The sequence below is a fragment of the Ambystoma mexicanum genome, unplaced genomic scaffold, assembly GCF_040938575.1.
Source record: "Ambystoma mexicanum isolate Mex_15411 unplaced genomic scaffold, UKY_AmexF1_1 Mex_scaf66, whole genome shotgun sequence".
NCBI lineage: Eukaryota > Metazoa > Chordata > Amphibia > Caudata > Ambystomatidae > Ambystoma > Ambystoma mexicanum.
Genome location: NW_027182484.1, coordinates 1,161,759 through 1,179,364, shown reverse-complemented (window position 1 = coordinate 1,179,364; position 17,606 = coordinate 1,161,759). Strand labels below are relative to the sequence as shown.

The 17,606-nt window shown below is 35.6% G+C and overlaps 5 non-coding genes across 5 annotated transcripts; all 5 read right to left on the bottom strand.

Moving 5' to 3' along the window:
- Positions 1 to 479: 479 nt before the first annotated feature.
- TRNAC-GCA (transfer RNA cysteine (anticodon GCA)) lies at positions 480 to 551 on the bottom strand. Its single transcript has one exon. It is a non-coding gene; the product is annotated as a tRNA-Cys (tRNA).
- An 881-nt stretch (positions 552 to 1,432) lies between these two features.
- Positions 1,433 to 1,504, bottom strand: TRNAC-GCA (transfer RNA cysteine (anticodon GCA)). Its single transcript has one exon. It is a non-coding gene; the product is annotated as a tRNA-Cys (tRNA).
- Positions 1,505 to 5,210: 3,706 nt separating this feature from the next.
- On the bottom strand, positions 5,211 to 5,282 carry TRNAS-GCU (transfer RNA serine (anticodon GCU)). The gene has a single exon. It is a non-coding gene; the product is annotated as a tRNA-Ser (tRNA).
- Positions 5,283 to 8,006: 2,724 nt separating this feature from the next.
- On the bottom strand, positions 8,007 to 8,078 carry TRNAS-GCU (transfer RNA serine (anticodon GCU)). The gene has a single exon. It is a non-coding gene; the product is annotated as a tRNA-Ser (tRNA).
- A 7,436-nt stretch (positions 8,079 to 15,514) lies between these two features.
- TRNAC-GCA (transfer RNA cysteine (anticodon GCA)) lies at positions 15,515 to 15,586 on the bottom strand. Its single transcript has one exon. It is a non-coding gene; the product is annotated as a tRNA-Cys (tRNA).
- Positions 15,587 to 17,606: the final 2,020 nt, after the last annotated feature.

Here is a 17,606-nt window from a genome sequence, read left to right as displayed (position 1 = left end):
CTGGATCTATTGAAGAGGGTATATGGTTATGAAACAGGGACTTCTTGAACTGCACTCCTACGCACTACCACTGAGTTAAACCCTTGAATGCTGAAAACTGCCCTTTTTTTAAAAAGGTGATAGAGTGGGTGACTGTATGGAACTTGTAGAACTAATGACATCAGTGTACTTCTGGTCAGCTGTACAAATGAATACATTTCATTAAGGGAATATTATTGGTTTCCACCACAGTTTTATAACATTCATATGAGCTTCCAATGGACTATTTCAAACTGATAATATCACCAGTAGAACTTGGGCGAATGTAAAACACAGCTTGTATCATACGAAGAAATCCTAAACAGTTTCATGGTGTTTACCCTATGTTTCAGGAGATGATCAGGAGTCTTTCAAATGTAGAAATGTGTTGCTCATTACATAAAATGCTAAGATTGTAAAGGTTTTCTTCAATTTATTTCTACAGGTAAAACAGCTGGAGAAGGGGGCACCCAGATTTGAACTAGGGACTTCTTGATCTGCAGTCAAATGCTCTACCACTGAGCTATACCCCCAGTTCTTAAATGGTTACCTTTATTTATTCAGTAATATGTTCAAAGTGGAAGCAACATGCAATCACCATCAAAGCAATGCATTTTCAGCCACCAAACCCTCCTTATAAGTATAAGGGGTACACAAGATGTCCTTTATCTGCCTTGGTAAAATTCTGTGAGGTCTCCATTGCAAGAATTCATACATTTCGTATCACATGTAGATCTTGGAACATGGAAAAAAAAACGTTTGTCAAATGCACAAATTCTGCAAAACGTAACTGCTTCTCTACTGCAGTTTGTTGATTTTGTGCTAAGAGCATAGTTAAACCCAATTCTTCATTGTTTTGGATATGAAATGAAGATATATCTTATTGTTTCTTACAGTGCATTGGGATGAAAAACATTTTAACAGGATCTATTGAAGAGGGTATATGGTTATGAAACAGGGACTTCTTGAACTGCACACCTACCCTCTTCCACTGACATAAACCCTTGAATCCTGAAAACTGCCCTTTTTTTAAAAAGTGATAGAGTGGGTGACTGTATGGAACTTGTAGAACTAATGACACTAATGCACTTCTGGTCAGCTGTACAAATTAATACATGTCATTAAGGGCATATTATTGGTTTCCACCACAGTTTTATAACATTCATATGAGCTTCCAATGGACTATTTCAAACTGATAATATCACCAGTAGAACTTGGGTGAATGTAAAACACAGCTTGTATCATACGAAGAAATCCTAAACAGTTTCATGTTGTTTACCCTATGATTCGGATGATGATCAGGAGTATTTCAAATGTAGAAATGTGTTGCTCATTACATAAAATGCTAAGAATGTAAATGTTTCTTCAATTTATTTAATTAAAAAAATATTTCTACAGGTAAAACAGTTGGATAAGGGGGCTCCCAGATTTGAACTAGGGACCTCTTGATCTGCAGTCAAACGCTCTACCACTGAGCTATACCCCCAATTCTGAAATGTTCTCCATTATTAATTCTGTAATATGTACAAAGTGCAAGCAACATGAAGTCACCATCAAAGCAATGCATTTTCAGCCACCAAACCCTCCTTATAAGTATATGGGGTGTGAAGGATGTCCTTTATCTGCCTTGGTAAAATACAGTGAGGTTTCCATTGCAAGAATTCATACATTTCGTATCACATGTAGATCTTGGAACATGAAAAAAAAACTTTTGTCAAATGCACACATTCTGCAAAATGTAACTGCTTCTCTACTGCAGTTTGTTGATTTTGTGCTAAGAGCGTAGTTAAACCCAATTGTTCATTGTTTTGTATATGAAATGATGATATATGTTATTGTTTCTTACAGTGCATTGGGTTCAAAAACATTTTTTTAACAGGATCTATTGAAGAGGGTATATGGTTATGAAACAGGGACTTCTTGAACTGCACTCCTACGCTCTACCACTGAGTTAAACCCTTGAATGCTGAAAACTGCCCTTTTATTTTAAAAAGGTGATAGAGTGGGTGACTGTATGGAACTTGTAGAACTAATGACATCAGTGCACTTCTGGTCAGCTGTACAAATGAATACATTTCATTAAGGGAATATTATTGGTTTCCACCACAGTTTTATAACATTCATATGGACTTCCAATGGACTATTTCAAACTGATAATATCACCAGTAGAACTTGGGTGAATGTAAAACACAGCTTGTATCATACGAAGAAATCCTAAACAGTTTCATGGTGTTTACCCTATGTTTCAGGAGATGATCAGGAGTCTTTCAAATGTAGAAATGTGTTGCTCATTACATAAAATGCTAAGAATGTAAATGTTATCTTCAATTTATTTAATTAAAAAAATATTTCTACAGGTAAAACAGTTGGATAAGGGGGCACCCAGATTTGAACTAGGGACCTCTTGATCTACAGTGAAATGCTCTGCCACTGAGCTATACCCCCAATTCTGAAATGTTCTCCATTATTAATTCTGTAATATGTACAAAGTGCAAGCAACATGAAGTCACCATCAAAGCAATGCATTTTCAGCCACCAAACCCTCCTTATAAGTATATGGGGTGTGAAGGATGTCCTTTATCTGCCTTGGTAAAATACAGTGAGGTTTCCATTGCAAGAATTCATACATTTCGTATCACATGTAGATCTTGGAACATGAAAAAAAAACATTTGTCAAATGCACACATTCTGCAAAATGTAACTGCTTCTCTACTGCAGTTTGTTGATTTTGTGCTAAGAGCATAGTTAAACCCAATTGTTCATTGTTTTGTATATGAAATGATGATATATCTTATTGTTTCTTACAGTGCATTGGGTTCAAAAACATTTTTTTAACAGGATCTATTGAAGAGGGTATATGGTTATGAAACAGGGACTTCTTGAACTGCACTCCTACGCTCTACCACTGAGTTAAACCCTTGAATGCTGAAAACTGCCCTTTTTTTAAAAAGGTGATAGAGTGGGTGACTGTATGGAACTTGTAGAACTAATGACATCTGTGTACTTCTGGTCAGCTGTACAAATGAATACATTTCATTAAGGGAATATTATTGGTTTCCACCACAGTTTTATAACATTCATATGAGCTTCCAATGGACTATTTCAAACTGATAATATCACCAGTAGAACTTGGGTGAATGTAAAACACAGCTTGTATCATACGAAGAAATCCTAAACAGTTTCATGGTGTTTACCCTATGTTTCAGGAGATGATCAGGAGTCTTTCAAATGTAGAAATGTGTTGCTCATTACATAAAATGCTAAGATTGTAAAGGTTTTCTTCAATTTATTTCTAAAGGTAAAACAGCTGGAGAAGGGAGCACCCAGATTTGAACTAGGGACCTCTTGATCTGCAGTCAAATGCTCTATCACTGAGCTCTACCCCCCTTTTTGAAATGTTCATCTTTATTTATTCAGTAATATGTACAAAGTGGAAGCAACATGCAATCACCATCAAAGCAATGCAATTTCAGCCACCAAACCCTCCTTATAAGTATAAGGGGTACAAAAGATGTCCTTTATCTGCCTTGGTAAAATACAGTGAGGTTTCTATTGCAAGAATTCATACATTTCGTATCACATGTAGATCTTGGAACATGAAAAAAAAACTTTTGTCAAATGCACAAATTCTGCAAAACGTAACTGCTTCTCTACTGCAGTTTGTTGATTTTGTGCTAAGAGCATAGTTAAACCTAATTGTTCATTGTTTTGTATATGAAATCATGATATATCTTATTGTTTCTTACAGTGCATTGGGTTGAAAAACATTTTAACAGGATCTATTGAAGAGGGTATATGGTTATGAAACAGGGACTTCTTGAACTGCACTCCTACGCTCTACCACTGAGTTTAACTCTCTAATGCTGAAAACTGCCCTTTTATTTTAAAAAGGTGATAGAGTGGGTGACTGTATGGAACTTGTAGAACTAATGACATCAGTGCACTTCTGGTCAGCTGTACAAATGAATACATTTCATTAAGGGAATATTATTGGTTTCCACCACTGTTTTATAACATTCATATGGGCTTCCAATGGACTATTTCAAACTGATAATATCACCAGTAGAACTTGGGTGAATGTAAAACACAGCTTGTATCATACGAAGAAATCCTAAACAGTTTCATGGTGTTTACCCTATGTTTCAGGAGATGATCAGGAGTCTTTCAAATGTAGAAATGTGTTGCTCATTACATAAAATGCTAAGATTGTAAAGGTTTTCTTCAATTTATTTCTACAGGTAAAACATTTGGAGAAGGGTGCACCCAGATTTGAACTAGGGACCTCTTGATCTGCAGTAAAATGCTCTACCACTGAGCTATACCCCCCTTTTTGAAATGTTCACCTTTATTTATTCAGTAATATGTACAAAGTGGAAGCAACATGCAATCACCATCAAAGCAATGCAATTTCAGCCACCAAACCCTCCTTATAAGAATAAGGGGTAGAAAAAATGTCCTTTATCTGCCTTGGTAAAATACAGTGAGGTTTCCATTGCAAGAATTCATACATTTTGTATCACATGTAGATCTGGGAACATGGAAAAAAAATCTTTTGTCAAATGCACAAATTCTGCAAAACGTAACTGCTTCTCTACTGCAGTTTGTTGATTTTGTGCTAAGAGCTTAGTTAAACCCAATTGTTCATTGTTTTGTATATGAAATGATGATATATCTTATTGTTTCTTACAGTGCATTGGGTTGAAAAAGATTTTAACAGGATCTATTGAAGAGGGTATATGGTTATGAAACAGGGACTTCTTGAACTGCACTCCTACGCTCTACCACTGAGTTAATCCCTTGAATGCTGAAAACTGCCCTTTTTTAAAAAGGTGATAGAGTGGGTGACTGTATGGAACTTGTAGAACTAATGACATCAGTGCACTTCTGGTCAGCTGTACAAATCAATGCATTTCATTAAGGGCATATTATTGGTTTCCACCACAGTTTTATAACATTCATATGAGCTTCCAATGGACTATTTCAAACTGATAATATCACCAGTAGAACTTGGGTGAATGTACAACACAGCTTGTATCACATGAAGAAATCCTAAACAGCTTAATGGTGTTTACCCTATGTTTCAGGAGATGATCAGGAGTATTTCAAATGTAGAAAAGTGTTTGTCATTACATAAAATGCTAAGATTGTAAATGTTTTCTTCAATTTATTTCTACAGGTAAAACAGTTGGACAAGGGGGCACCCAGATTTTAACTAGGGACCTCTTGATCAGCAGTCAAATGCTCTACCACTGAGCTATAGCCCCATTTCTGAACTGTTCTCCTTTATTTATTCAGTAATGTGTACAAAGTGGAAGCAACATGCAATCACCATCAAAGCAATACATTTTCAGCCACCAAACCCTCCTTATAAGTATAAGGGTACAAAGGATGTCTTTTATCTGCCTTGGTAAAATACAGTGAGGTTTCCATTGCAAGAATTCTTACATTTCGTATCACATGTAGATCTTGGAACATGGAAAAAAAATATTTTGTCAAATGTACAAATTCTGCAAATGCAACTGCTTCTCTACTGCAGTTTGTTGATTTTGTGCTAAGAGCTTAGTTAAACCCAATTGTTTTGTATATGAAATGATGATATATCTTATTGTTTCTTACAGTGCATTGGGTTGAAAAACATTTTAACAGGATCTATTGAAGAGGGTATATGGTTATGAAACAGGGACTTCTTGAACTACGCTCTACCACTGATTTAAACCACTAAATGCTGAAAACTGCCCTTTTTTAAAAAGGTGATAGAGTGGGTCACTGTATGGAGCTTGTAGAACTAATGACATCAGTGCATTTCTGGTCAGCTGTACGAATCAATACATTTCATTAAGGGCATATTATTGGTTTCCACCACAGTTTTATAACATTCATATGAGCTTCCAATGGACTATTTCAAACTGATAATAATACCAGTAGAACTTGGGTGAATGTACAACACAGCTTGTATCATATGAAGCAATCCTAAACAGCTTAATGCTGTTTACCCTATGTTTCAGGAGATGATCAGGAGTATTTCAAATGTAGAAATGTGTTGCTCATTACATAAAATGCTAAGATTGTAAATGTTTTCTTCAATTTATTTCTAGAGGTAAAACTGTTGGACAAGGGGGCACCCAGATTTGAACTAGGGACCTCTTGATCTGCAGTGAAATGCTCTACCACTGAACTATAGCCCCATTTCTGTACTGTTCTCCTTTATTTATTCATTAATATGTACAAAGTGGAAGCAACATGCAATCACCATCAAATCAATGCATTTTCAGCCACCAAACCCTCCTTATAACTATAAGTTTACAAAAGATGTCCTTTATCTGCCTTGGTAAAATACAGTGAGGTTTCCATTGCAAGAATTCTTACATTTCGTATCACATGTAGATCTTGGAACATGGAAAAAAAATCTTTTGTCAAATGCACAAATTCTGCAAAATGTAACTGCTTCTCTACTGCAGTTTGTTGATTTTGTGCTAAGAGCATAGTTAAACCCAATTGTTCATTGTTTTGTATATGAAATTATGATATATCCTATTGTTTCTTACAGTGCTTTGGGTTGAAAAACATTTTAACAGGATCTATTGAAGAGGGTATATGGTTATGAAACAGGGACTTCTTGAACTACACTCCTACGCTCTACCACTGACATAAACCCTTGAATGTTGAAAACTGCCCTTTTTTAAAAAGGTGATAGAGTGGGTGACTGTATGGAACTTGTAGAACTAATGACATCAGTGTACTTCTGGTCAGCTGTACAAATTAATACATTTCATTAAGGGCATATTATTGGTTTCCACCACAGTTTTATAACATTCATATGAGCTTCCAATGGACTATTTCAAACTGATAATATCACCAGTAGAACTGGGGTGAATGTAAAACACAGCTTGTATCATACGAAGAAATCCTAAACAGTTTCATGGTGTTTACCCTATGTTTCAGGAGATGATCAGGAGTCTTTCAAATGTAGAAATGTGTTGCTCATTACATAAAATGCTAAGATTGTAAAGGTTTTCTTCAATTTATTTCTACAGGTAAAACATTTGGAGAAGGGTGCACCCAGATTTGAACTAGGGACCTCTTGATCTGCAGTAAAATGCTCTACCACTGAGCTATACCCCCCTTTTTGAAATGTTCACCTTTATTTATTCAGTAATATGTACAAAGTGGAAGCAACATGCAATCACCATCAAAGCAATGCAATTTCATCCACCAAACCCTCCTTATAAGAATAAGGGGTAGAAAAAATGTCCTTTATCTGCCTTGGTAAAATACAGTGAGGTTTCCATTGCAAGAATTCATACATTTTGTATCACATGTAGATCTGGGAACATGGAAAAAAAATCTTTTGTCAAATGCACAAATTCTGCAAAACGTAACTGCTTCTCTACTGCAGTTTGTTGATTTTGTGCTAAGAGCTTAGTTAAACCCAATTGTTCATTGTTTTGTATATGAAATGATGATATATCTTATTGTTTCTTACAGTGCATTGGGTTGAAAAAGATTTTAACAGGATCTATTGAAGAGGGTATATGGTTATGAAACAGGGACTTCTTGAACTGCACTCCTACGCTCTACCACTGAGTTAATCCCTTGAATGCTGAAAACTGCCCTTTTTTAAAAAGGTGATAGAGTGGGTGACTGTATGGAACTTGTAGAACTAATGACATCAGTGCACTTCTGGTCAGCTGTACAAATCAATGCATTTCATTAAGGGCATATTATTGGTTTCCACCACAGTTTTATAACATTCATATGAGCTTCCAATGGACTATTTCAAACTGATAATATCACCAGTAGAACTTGGGTGAATGTACAACACAGCTTGTATCACATGAAGAAATCCTAAACAGCTTAATGGTGTTTACCCTATGTTTCAGGAGATGATCAGGAGTATTTCAAATGTAGAAAAGTGTTTGTCATTACATAAAATGCTAAGATTGTAAATGTTTTCTTCAATTTATTTCTACAGGTAAAACAGTTGGACAAGGGGGCACCCAGATTTTAACTAGGGACCTCTTGATCAGCAGTCAAATGCTCTACCACTGAGCTATAGCCCCATTTCTGAACTGTTCTCCTTTATTTATTCAGTAATGTGTACAAAGTGGAAGCAACATGCAATCACCATCAAAGCAATACATTTTCAGCCACCAAACCCTCCTTATAAGTATAAGGGTACAAAGGATGTCTTTTATCTGCCTTGGTAAAATACAGTGAGGTTTCCATTGCAAGAATTCTTACATTTTGTATCACATGTAGATCTTGGAACATGGAAAAAAAATATTTTGTCAAATGTACAAATTCTGCAAATGCAACTGCTTCTCTACTGCAGTTTGTTGATTTTGTGCTAAGAGCTTAGTTAAACCCAATTGTTTTGTATATGAAATGATGATATATCTTATTGTTTCTTACAGTGCATTGGGTTGAAGAACATTTTAACAGGATCTATTGAAGAGGGTATATGGTTATGAAACAGGGACTTCTTGAACTACGCTCTACCACTGATTTAAACCACTAAATGCTGAAAACTGCCCTTTTTTAAAAAGGTGATAGAGTGGGTCACTGTATGGAGCTTGTAGAACTAATGACATCAGTGCATTTCTGGTCAGCTGTACGAATCAATACATTTCATTAAGGGCATATTATTGGTTTCCACCACAGTTTTATAACATTCATATGAGCTTCCAATGGACTATTTCAAACTGATAATAATACCAGTAGAACTTGGGTGAATGTACAACACAGCTTGTATCATATGAAGCAATCCTAAACAGCTTAATGCTGTTTACCCTATGTTTCAGGAGATGATCAGGAGTATTTCAAATGTAGAAATGTGTTGCTCATTACATAAAATGCTAAGATTGTAAATGTTTTCTTCAATTTATTTCTAGAGGTAAAACTGTTGGACAAGGGGGCACCCAGATTTGAACTAGGGACCTCTTGATCTGCAGTGAAATGCTCTACCACTGAACTATAGCCCCATTTCTGTACTGTTCTCCTTTATTTATTCATTAATATGTACAAAGTGGAAGCAACATGCAATCACCATCAAATCAATGCATTTTCAGCCACCAAACCCTCCTTATAACTATAAGTTTACAAAAGATGTCCTTTATCTGCCTTGGTAAAATACAGTGAGGTTTCCATTGCAAGAATTCTTACATTTCGTATCACATGTAGATCTTGGAACATGGAAAAAAAATCTTTTGTCAAATGCACAAATTCTGCAAAATGTAACTGCTTCTCTACTGCAGTTTGTTGATTTTGTGCTAAGAGCATAGTTAAACCCAATTGTTCATTGTTTTGTATATGAAATGATGATATATCCTATTGTTTCTTACAGTGCTTTGGGTTGAAAAACATTTTAACAGGATCTATTGAAGAGGGTATATGGTTATGAAACAGGGACTTCTTGAACTACACTCCTACGCTCTACCACTGACATAAACCCTTGAATGTTGAAAACTGCCCTTTTTTAAAAAGGTGATAGAGTGGGTGACTGTATGGAACTTGTAGAACTAATGACATCAGTGTACTTCTGGTCAGCTGTACAAATTAATACATTTCATTAAGGGCATATTATTGGTTTCCACCACAGTTTTATAACATTCATATGAGCTTCCAATGGACTATTTCAAACTGATAATATCACCAGTAGAACTGGGGTGAATGTAAAACACAGCTTGTATCATACGAAGAAATCCTAAACAGTTTCATGGTGTTTACCCTATGATTCGGATGATGATCAGGAGTATTTCAAATGTAGAAATGTGTTGCTCATTACATAAAATTCTAAGATTGTAAATGTTTTCTTCAATTTATTTAAAAAAATATTTCTACAGGTGAAACAGTTGGACGAGAGGGCACCCAGATTTGAACTAGGGACCTCTTGATCGGCAGTCAAATGCTCTACCACTGAGCTATACCCCCTTTCTGAAATGTTCCCCTTTATTTATTCAGTAATATGTACAAAGTGGAAGCAACATGCAATCACCATCAAAGCAATGCAATTTCAGCCACCAAACCCTCCTTATAAGTATAACGGGTACAAAAGATGTCCTTTATCTGCCTTGGTAAAATACAGTGAGGTTTCCATTGCAAGAATTCATGCATTTCATATCACATGTGGATCTTGGAACATGAAAAAAAAACTTTTGTCAAATGCACAAAATCTGCAAAACGTAACTGCTTCTCTACTGCAGTTTGTTGATTTTGTGCTAAGAGCATAGTTAAACCGAACTGTTCATTGTTTTGTATATGAAATGATGATATATCTGATTGTTTCTTACAGTGCATTGGGTTGAAAACATTTTAACAGGATCTATTGAATAGGGTATATGGTTATGAAACAGGGACTTCTTGAACTGCACTCCTACGCTCTACCACTGAGTTAAACCCTTGAATGCTGAAAACTGCCCTTTTTTAAAAAGGTGATAGAGTGGGTGACTGTATGGAACTTTTAGAACTAATGACATCAGTGCACTTCTGGTCAGCTGTACAAATTAATACATTTCATTAAGGGCATATTATTGGTTTCCACCACAGTTTTATAACATTCATATGAGCTTCCAATGGACTATTTCAAACTGATAATATCACCAGTAGAACTTGGGTGAATGTAAAACACAGCTTGTATCATATGAAGAAATCCTAAACAGCTTAATGCTGTTTACCCTATGTTTCAGGAGATGATCAGGAGTATTTCAAAAGTAGAAATGTGTCGCTCATTACATAAAATGCTAAGATTGTAAATGTTTTCTTCAATTTATTTCTACATGTAAAACAGTTGGACAAGGGGGCACCCAGATTTAAACCAGGGACCTCTTGATCTGCAGTCAAATGCTCTACCACTGAGATATAACCCCCTTTCTGAAATGTTCACCTTTATTTATTCAGTAATATGTACAAAGTGGAAGCAACATGCAATCACCATCAAAGCAATGCAATTTCAGCCACCAAACCCTCCTTATAAGTATAAGGGGTGCAAAAGATGTCCTTTATCTGCCTTGGTAAAATACAGTGAGGTTTCCATTGCAAGAATTCATACATTTCGTATCACATGTAGATCTTGGAACATGGAAAAAAAATCTTTTGTCAAATGCACACATTCTGCAAAATGTAACTGCTTCTCTATTGCAGTTTGTTGATTTTGTGCTAAGAGCATAGTTAAACCCAATTGTTCATTGTTTTGTATATGAAATGATGATATATCCTATTGTTTCTTACAGTGCATTGGGTTGAAAAACATTTTAACAGGATCTATTGAAGAGGGTATATGGTTATGAAGCAGGGACTTCTTGAACTGCACTCCTACGCTCTACCACTGAGTTAAACCCTTGAATGCTGAAAACTGCCCTTTTTTAAAAAGGTGATAGAGTGGATGACTGTATGGAACTTGTAGAATTAATGACAACAGTGCACTTCTGATCAGCTGTACAAATTAATACATTTCATTAAGGGCATATTACTGGTTTCCACCACAGATTTATAACATTCATATGAGCTTCCAATGGACTATTTCAAACTGATAATATCACCAGTAGAACTTGGGTGAATGTAAAACACAGCTTGTATCATATGAAGAAATCCTAAACAGCTTAATGCTGTTTACCCTATGTTTCAGGAGATGATCAGGAGTATTTCAAATGTAGAAATGTGTTGCTCATTACATAAAATGCTAAGATTGTAAATGTTTTCTTCAATTTATTTCTACAGGTAAAATAGTTTGACAAGGGGGCACCCAGATTTGAACTAGGGACCTCTTAATCTGCAGTCAAATGCTCTTCCACTGAGCTACACCCCTCTTTCTGAAATGTTCACATTTATTTATTCAGTAATATGTACAAAGTGGAAGCAGCATGCAATCACCATCAAAGCAATGCATTTTCAGCCACCAAACCCTCCTTATAAGTATAAGGGGTACAAAGGATGTCCTTTATCTGCCTTGGTAAAATACAGTGAAGTTTCCATTGCAAGAATTCATTGATTTCGTATCACATGTAGATCTTGGAACATGGAAAAAAAACTTTTGTCAAATGCACAAATTCTGCAAAACGTAACGGCTTCTCTACTGCAGTTTGTTGATTTTGTGCTAAGAGCATAGTTAAACCCAATTGTTCATTGTTTTCTATATGAAATGATGATATATCTTATTGTTTCTTACAGTGCATTGGGTTGAAAAACATTTTAACAGGATCTATCGAAGAGGGTATATGGTTATGAAACAGGGACTTCTTGAACTGCACTCCTACGCTCTACCACTGAGTTAAACCCTTGAATGCTGAAAACTGCCCTTTTTTTTAAAAGTGATAGAGTGGGTGACTGTATGGAACTTGTAGAACTAATGAGATCAGTGCACTTCTGGTCAGCTGTACAAATTAATACATTTCATTAAGGGCTTATTATTGGTTTCCACCACAGTTTTATAACATTCATATGAGCTTCCAATGGACTATTTCAAACTGATAATATCACCAGTAGAACTTGGGTGAATGTAAAACACAGCTTGTATCATATGAAGAAATCCTAAACAGCTTAATGGTGTTTACCCTATGTTTCAGGAGATGATCAGGAGTATTTCAAAAGTAGAAATGTGTCGCTCATTACATAAAATGCTAAGATTGTAAATGTTTTCTTCAATTTATTTCTACATGTAAAACAGTTGGACAAGGGGGCACCTAGATTTAAACTAGGGACCTCTTGATCTGCAGTGAAATGCTCTACCACTGAACTCATTTCTGAACTGTTCTCCTTTATTTATTTAGTAATATGTACAAAGTGGAAGCAACATGCAATCACCATCAAAGCAATACATTTTCAGCCACCAAACCCTCCTTATAAGTATAAGGGTCCAAAAGATGTCCTTTATCTGCCTTGGTAAAATACAGTGAGGTTTCCATTGCAAGAATTCTTACATTTCGTATCACATGTAGATCTTGGAACATGGAAAAAAAATCTTTTGTCAAATGCACAAATTCTGCAAAGTGTAACTGCTTCTCTACTGCAGTTTGTTGATTTTGTGCTAAGAGCATAGTTAAACCCAGTTGTTCATTGTTTTGTATATGAAATGATGATATATCTTATTGTTTTTTACAGTGCATTGGGTTGAAAAACATTTTAACAGGATCTATTGAAGAGGGTAAATGGTTATGAAACAGGGACTTCCTGAACTGCACTCCTACCCTCTACCACTGACATAAACCCTTGAATGCTGAAAACTGCCCTTTTTTAAAAAAGTGATAGAGTGGGTAACTGTATGGAACTTGTAGAACTAATGACATCAGTGCACTTCTGGTCAGCTGTACAAATTAATACATTTCATTAAGGGCATATTATTGGTTTCCACCACAGTTAACATTCATATGAACTTCCAATGGACTATTTCAAACTGTTAATATCACCAGTAGAACTTGGGTGAAGGTAAAACAAAGCTTTTATCATATGAAGAAATCCGAAATAGCTTAATAGTGTTTACGCTATGTTTCAGGAGATGATCAGGAGTATTTCAAATGTAGAAATGTGTTGCTCATTACATAATATGCTAAGATTGTAAATGTTTTCCTCAATTTATTTAATGAAAAAAAAAATTCTACAGGTAAAAGAGCTGGACAATGGGGCACCTATATTTGAGCTAGGGATCTCGTGATCTGCAGTCAAATGCTCTACCACTGAGCTATAGCCCCCATTCTGAAATGTTCACCTTTATTTATTCAGTAATATGTACAAAGTGGAAGCAACATGCAATCACCATCAAAGCAATGCATTTTCAGCCACCAAACCCTCCTTATAAGTATAAGGGGTACAAAAGATGTCCTTTATCTGCCTTGGTAAAATACAGTGAGGTTTCCAATGCAAGAATTCATACATTTCGTATCACATGTAGATCTTGGAACATGGAAAAAAAACTTTTCTCAAATGCACAAATTCTGCAAAACGTAACTGCTTCTCTACTGCAGTTTGTTGATTTTGTGCTAAGAGCATAGTTAAACCCAGTTGTTCTTTGTTTTGTATATGAAATGATGATATATCTTATTGTTTTTTACAGTGCATTGGGTTGAAAAACATTTTAACAGGATCTATTGAAGAGGGTAAATGGTTATGAAACAGGGACTTCCTGAACTGCACTCCTACCCTCTACCACTGACATAAACCCTTGAATGCTGAAAACTGCCCTTTTTTAAAAAAGTGATAGAGTGGGTAACTGTATGGAACTTGTAGAACTAATGACATCAGTGCACTTCTGGTCAGCTGTACAAATTAATACATTTCATTAAGGGCATATTATTGGTTTCCACCACAGTTAACATTCATATGAACTTCCAATGGACTATTTCAAACTGTTAATATCACCAGTAGAACTTGGGTGAAGGTAAAACAAAGCTTTTATCATATGAAGAAATCCGAAACAGCTTAATAGTGTTTACCCTATGTTTCAGGAGATGATCAGGAGTATTTCAAATGTAGAAATGTGTTGCTCATTACATAATATGCTAAGATTGTAAATGTTTTCTTCAATTTATTTAATGAAAAAAAAAATTCTACAGGTAAAAGAGCTGGACAAGGGGGCACCTATATTTGAGCTAGGGATCTCTTGATCTGCAGTAAAATGCTCTACCACTGAGATATACCCCCCTTTCTGAAATGTTCACCTTTATTTATTCAGTAATATGTACAAAGTGGAAGCAACATGCAATCACCATCAAAGCAATGCAATTTCAGCCACCAAACCCTCCTTATAAGTATAAGGGGTACAAAGGATGTCCTTTATCTGCCTTGGTAAAATACAGTGAGGTTTCCATTGCAAGAATTCATTGATTTCGTATCACATGTAGGTCTTGGAACATGGAAAAAAAACTTTTGTCAAATGCACAAATTCTGCAAAACGTAACGGCTTCTCTACTGCAGTTTGTTGATTTTGTGCTAAGAGCATAGTTAAACCCAATTGTTCATTGTTTTCTATATGAAATGATGATATATCTTATTGTTTCTTACAGTGCATTGGGTTGAAAAACATTTTAACAGGATCTATTGAAGAGGGTATATGGTTATGAAACAGGGACTTCTTGAACTGCACTCCTACGCTCTACCACTGAGTTAAACCCTTGAATGCTGAAAACTGCCCTTTTTTTTAAAAGTGATAGAGTGGGTGACTGTATGGAACTTGTAGAACTAATGAGATCAGTGCACTTCTGGTCAGCTGTACAAATTAATACATTTCGTTAAGGGCATATTATTGGTTTCCACCACAGTTTTATAACATTCATATGAGCTTCCAATGGACTATTTCAAACTGATAATATCACCAGTAGAACTTGGGTGAATGTAATACACAACTTGCATCATACAAAGAAATCCGAAACAGCTTAATGGTGTTTACCCTATGTTTCAGGAGATGATGAGGAGTATTTCTAAAGTAGAAATGTGTCGCTCATTACATAAAATGCTAAGATTGTAAATGTTTTCTTCAATTTATTTCTACATGTAAAACAGTTGGACAAGGGGGCACCCAGATTTAAACTAGGGACCTCTTGATCTGCAGTCAAATGCTCTACCACTGAGCTATACCCCCTTTCTGAAATGTTCACCTTTATTTATTCAGTAATATGTACAAAGTGGAAGCAACATGCAATCACCATCAAAGCAATGCAATTTCAGCCACCAAACCCTCCTTATAAGTATAAGGGTACAAAAGATGTCCTTTATCTGCCTTGGTAAAATACAGTGAGGTTTCCATTGCAAGAATTCTTACATTTCGTATCACATGTAGATCTTGGAACATGGAAAAAAAATCTTTTGTCAAATGCACAAATTCTGCAAAGTGTAACTGCTTCTCTACTGCAGTTTGTTGATTTTGTGCTAAGAGCATAGTTAAACCCAATTGTTCATTGTTTTGTATATGAAATGATGATATATCTTATTGTTTTTTACAGTGCATTGGGTTGAAAAACATTTTAACAGGATCTATTGAAGAGGGTAAATGGTTATGAAACAGGGACTTCCTGAACTGCACTCCTACCCTCTACCACTGACATAAACCCTTGAATGCTGAAAACTGCCCTTTTTTAAAAAAAAGTGATAGAGTGGGTAACTGTATGGAACTTGTAGAACTAATGACATCAGTGCACTTCTGGTCAGGTGTACAAATTAATACATTTCATTAAGGGCATATTATTGGTTTCCACCACAGTTAACATTCATATGAACTTCCAATGGACTATTTCAAACTGTTAATATCACCAGTAGAACTTGGGTGAAGGTAAAACAAAGCTTTTATCATATGAAGAAATCCGAAACAGCTTAATAGTCTTTACCCTATGTTTCAGGAGATGATCAGGAGTATTTCAAATGTAGAAATGTGTTGCTCATTACATAATATGCTAAGATTGTAAATATTTTCTTCAATTTATTTAATAAAAAAAAATTCTACAGGTAAAAGAGCTGGACAAGGGGGCACCTATATTTGAGCTAGGGATCTCTTGATCTGCAGTCAAATGCTCTACCACTGAGCTATACCCCCCTTTCTGAAATGTTCACCTTTATTTATTCAGTAATATGTACAAAGTGGAAGCAACATGCAATCACCATCAAAGCAATGCAATTTCAGCCACCAAACCCTCCTTATAAGTATAAGGGGTACAAAAGATGTCCTTTATCTGCCTTTGTAAAATACAGTGAGGTTTCCATTGCAAGAATTCATACATTTCGTATCGCATGTAGATCTTGGAACATGGAAAAAAAATCTTTTGTCAAATGCACAAATTCTGCAAAGTGTAACTGCTTCTCTACTGCAGTTTGTTGATTTTGTGCTAAGAGCATAGTTAAACCCAATTGTTCATTGTTTTGTATATGAAATGATGATATATCCTATTGTTTCTTACAGTGCATTGGGTTGAAAAACATTTTAACAGGATCTATTGAAGAGGGTATATGGTTATGAAACAGTGACTTCTTGAACTACACTCCTACGCTCTACCACTGACATAAACCCTTGAATGTTGAAAACTGCCCTTTTTTAAAAAGGTGATAGAGTGGGTGACTGTATGGAACTTGTAGAACTAATGACATCAGTGTACTTCTGGTCAGCTCTACAAATTAATACATTTCATTAAGGGCATATTATTGGTTTCCACCACAGTTTTATAACATTCTTATGAGCTTCCAATGGACTATTTCAAACTGATAATATCACCAGTAGAACTTGGGTGAATGTAATACACAGTTTGTATCATACACAGAAATCCGAAACAGCTTAATGGTGTTTACCCTATGTTTCAGGAGATGATCAGGAGTCTTTCATATCTAGAAATGTGTTGCTCATTACATAAAATGCTAAGATTGTAAATGTTTTCTTCAATTTATTTCTACAGGTAAAACAGTTGGAGAAGGGGGCACCCAGATTTGAACTAGCAACCTCTTGATATGCAGTCAAATGCTCTACCACTGACCTATACCGCCCTTTCTGAAATGTTAACATTTATTTATTCAGTAATATGTACAAAGTGGAAGCAACATGCAATCACCATCAAAGCAATGCAATTTCAGCCACCAAACCCTCCTTATAAGTATAAGGGGTCCAAAAGATGTCCTTT